The following is a 3,810-nucleotide window of genomic DNA, read 5'->3' on the forward strand; positions in this document are numbered from 1 at the left end:
ATGTTTTTCTGCTATTAAAATGAAACACCACTATATACATATAGGTATCAGTTGAACACAATATTTTATTGATAAATTTACAATTTTAAAGCAATTGGGAAGCCTACCAGTGCCTCAGTCACTGTAAGAAAATAAATTCTAAATACCTGCATATTTTGGCATTTGATTTCTTTTATTATAGAAAAATCAGAACTCCTTCTGCCCACTTTGTTCACCAGGATGCAGATCCAGCTGTAGCTGTCCCCCACTGCTGTCCAGATCCAGCTGCAGCTGTCTCCTGCTGCTTCATGGTGATGAGCAGGCCTGATAAGCCCGTGCCTCTCACTCCCAACCGACAGCCCCCTGGCCCTGCTGGTGCCCATTACTCCTGACCCATAGTGCCCCATTCCTGCTGGTGCTCCCCACTCCTGCCCTGCAGCCCCCCAGTATTTGGGGAAGGAGGTTGGTGTGGGGGGGAGGGGAGGTGCCTGGCCATAGGTGATGCATTGGGGAGGCATGTCTGTTCCCAGATTTGTACACCCATAGCAGGGCTTGGGGCTGCAGTGTGGCTGGATCAGCACCAGGCAAGAGCCACCTCTGTGGCCCCATGGGAGGAACCTGGCGTGGGAGAGCAGAGTGGAATGAGTGGCAAGACTCATTGCTGTTTCTGCCACCAGGACCCGCATGCCAGCCATGCCACCAAGGGAGTAACACGCTACCAGTAGCACAAGGAGTGATGGACTGGGAGGAGCTGTGCTGTCTGCACCATCTCCAACTGGAAAAGGGCCAAGGTGGTTCCCATTTTGAAAAAAGGGAGGAAGGAGGACTCAGGAAACCATAGGCCAGTTAGTCTTACCTCAGTCCTGGGTAAGCTTTCTGAGAGAATTATCCTGGCGCATGTCTGCGAGGGGCCAGCAGAGGAGATTATGCTTAGGGGCAACCAACATGGGTTCATTAGAGGCAGGTCCTGTCAGACCAACTTGGTGGCCTTCTATGACCAGGTTACAAAATCCTTGGATGCAGGCGTTGTGGTGGACATAGTCTTCCTGCACTTTCGGAAGGCCTTCGACACGGTCTATCACCCCATTCTCATTAAAAAACTAGGAGAAGACTGTGGCATCAATACCTACACAGTCAGATGGGTCACTAACTGGCTGGAGGGCTGCACCCAGAGAGTGGTGGTGGTCGGGTCTTATTTGACCTGGAGAGATGTGGGCAGTGGGGTTCCCCAGGACTCGGTCCTCAGGCTTGCACTGTTCAACATCTTTGTCAGTGACTTGGACAAGGGGGTAAAAAGCACCCTGTTCAAATTTGCAGACACTAAGATGTGGGGAGAAGTGAGCATGCTAGAAGGAAGGAATAGGCTGCAGTCGGACCTGGATAGGTTACAGGGGCGGGCAGATGAGAACAGGATGGGATTCAGCACTGACAAGTGCAAGGTGATGTACCTGAGGAGGAAGAACCAGCACCTTACCTATAGGCTGGGGAACTCCCTTCTTGTCAGTGCAGTAGCAGAAAAGGATCTTGGAGTCATTGATGCCAAAATGAACATGAGCAGCAATGTGGGGATGCAGTCAGGAAGGTCAATCACACCTTGTCATGCATCCACAGATGCATCTTGAGCAGGCCCAGGGAGGTGATCCTCCCCCTCTTCGTGACACTGGCCAGGCCGCAGCTGGAGTACTGCGTCCAGTTCTGGGCACCGTGCTTTAGGAGGGATGCAGACAACATGGAGAGGTTCCGGAGGAGGGCCACCCACACGATCAGGAGTCAGCAGGGCAGGCCCTATGAGGAGAGGCTAAGGGACCTGAACCTGTTCAGCCTCCACAAGAGAAGGCTGAGGGGGGATCTAGTGGCCTGTTACAAACTAGTCAGAGGGGACCAGCAGGCATTGGGGGAGTCCCTGTTCCCCTGAGCACTACTAGGAGTGACCAGGAATAACGGTCACAAGCTGGCAGAGCGTAGATACAGATTAGACATCAGGAGGCGCTACTTCACTGTCAGGGCAGCTAGGATCTGGAACCAACATCCAAGCAAAGTGGTGCTGGCTCCTACCCTGGGGGTCTTTAAAATGAGGCGGGAAGAACACCTTGTTGGGGTCATTTGACCTCAGTACTCCTTCCTGCCATGGCAGGGGGTTGGATTTGATGATCTGCTCAGGTCCCTTCCAACCCTACCAACTACGAAATTGTTCACATGCCAGACTGCAGCTCTACCCCAGAGGGGAGGTGGAATGAGGTGTAGCATGGGCGGTCTTCACTCGCCACCCATTGTCCGTTACTTGTGCTGCTGGCAGCACCTTATATCCTGGTGGCACAGCTTGCATGAGGGTCCCAGCAGCAGCAAGTCTTACCACCCTGCTTCACCCTCCTGCACCACGTCCAGCTAGGCTGCAGCCCCATGCCCCACTGTGGGTGCATGGCAATCTGGGGGGGGACGTGTTCCCCCATACCCTCCCCGAGGCATTGCTTATGGCACCTGACTCCTCCTGGGAGTGTGTGCAGCAGCAGGGAGCTGGCCCTCCTGTTAGCCTTTCCCCTCCCCACCAAAGGAGCTGCCCATGGCTCCATCCTGCTCCCTAGCCAGGCTCTGCAGCCACACATTTCTGCCCTGGGGTACTGCCTTGGCTGGGCATCCCCCCCAGCCCCAGCCACCAATCCTGCCCCACTCCCTCCCTCACTGTGTGGGCCACCACCACTGCCTCAGTCAGCCCCTTTCTGCACACCCCCCCCCTCTCATGTTCCCCCACAGACTTAGCTGCAGGCTGCTGGGGCAGCTGCTCTCCATAACACTGGCTGTATTGCTGGCCATATGCATGTCTGTGCATACTGTGGAAGAAATCAAACTTCACGTTGTGGTTGAATCAGAACTGACAGAGCCAGGTTTTCTTTAAGGGTTATACTGTGATCACAGGGAGAATTCCAGACAACAAGGGGAATCACCCACTTGTCTGTTTCAAAGGAATCCTCCTACTCTCTAAGTTTTCAAGCATATTTATACTTAAGACAGATAAAGAGAAAAAATACAACCTTGGAGAAACCAAAACAAGTTTACTTAATTGGACATCTGTGCACAGGGTAATATATCAAGACAAAACAAGGCATGCAGGATTCCTTATCTCAGACCATGTAACTGAAATAAGCAGTATCAGCTCTTCTGGTCTTTGTGTGTTTTCCTAGTCAAGTAGGCCAGAAGCCCGACTAAATTTTCTACCACAGTACATACATGCATGTGGTGCCCCCTGTGTCTGATTGGTTGATTAGGCTTGGAACACAAAACATTTCTTTAAAAAAAAAAAAAAACAGAGGAAAAATGTCTTGCGTTTGAAAGCTTGTCTAACTTTATCCCAACTATCTACTTGGTCCAGTAGCAAATACCTAAGAAATCTCTACCTCTTAAAAAAGATAGCATTTCAGCACCAGACACTTACAGCCTCTGTGGTATCCCTGGCTGGAGAGCTTTAAAATCACTGCAGTGGCTCTGTGTGCTTAAAGCACTGGGAGCCTCAGCGCCCAGACCTGGTAGTAGGTTTATGCTGCACAGTCTGGCCAGGGGAGAGATGCCTAGATGTGGGGCAAAGTTCTGAGGGGAAGGCCATGTGCCTGGACCACCGGCCTACCCAGAGGCCTGGATCAAGTCTCCTGGGGTTCTTGTAACCAGTTGTGTGATGCCATGTCAGCAGGGGTCATACCCACTGGAGGCAGGTGGGGTGTTGGCTTGAGGTCAGTACCACCCCATGGGCAGTAGAGCTTGAGAGGGTGCATCTTGAGGTGCTGGATGACTGTAAATTTGTCACTTTTCCCTCTTTATAACAAATAATATCCTAGCTCC

At 51.9% G+C, this 3,810-nt stretch overlaps 1 protein-coding gene across 4 annotated transcripts in view; it reads left to right on the forward strand.

The window, feature by feature from the left end:
- FAM135A (family with sequence similarity 135 member A) overlaps positions 1-3,810 on the forward strand; it is a 141,883-nt gene that overhangs the window by 134,718 nt on the left and 3,355 nt on the right. The gene's annotated exons all lie outside the window — the stretch shown is intronic.

The sequence above is a fragment of the Crocodylus porosus genome, unplaced genomic scaffold (genome assembly GCF_001723895.1).
Source record: "Crocodylus porosus isolate Cpor-Errol unplaced genomic scaffold, CroPor_comp1, whole genome shotgun sequence".
In the NCBI taxonomy this organism is placed as follows: domain Eukaryota; kingdom Metazoa; phylum Chordata; order Crocodylia; family Crocodylidae; genus Crocodylus; species Crocodylus porosus.